Source organism: Puntigrus tetrazona, chromosome 15 (genome assembly GCF_018831695.1).
Source record: "Puntigrus tetrazona isolate hp1 chromosome 15, ASM1883169v1, whole genome shotgun sequence".
NCBI lineage: Eukaryota > Metazoa > Chordata > Actinopteri > Cypriniformes > Cyprinidae > Puntigrus > Puntigrus tetrazona.
In genome coordinates this window covers 19,485,155-19,485,522 of record NC_056713.1, presented here as the reverse complement: position 1 = coordinate 19,485,522, position 368 = coordinate 19,485,155, and positions in this window count along the sequence as shown.

Genomic DNA, 368 nt, shown 5'->3' with positions numbered 1-368 from the left:
TCTACTTTGAGCTATTTTAGTCAGCTTTAAGGAACACTTCACTCAAACAGACCCCCAGAGTTACAAAAGGCGGGTTTTACTCTTCTGGAATCCATTGAACCGACCTCCAGGTCTGGCAAAAGCACTTAGCATAGCTTAGCATAGATCATTGAATCTAATTAGACCAGTAGCATCACGTTCAAAAAAGATATTTTTTCTTTTAAAAACGTTTCTGTACTTATATACTAAGACAGGCACAAAATGACAAGTCTTAGTACACAATATAAGAAGTACCTTTAATATTTTAATTCACTTAACACAGCAACATTTTTTCAAGGTAAATTTTTTTCAGCTTTATTTAAACTGTTGAAAAAATAATTCTAGTTAAC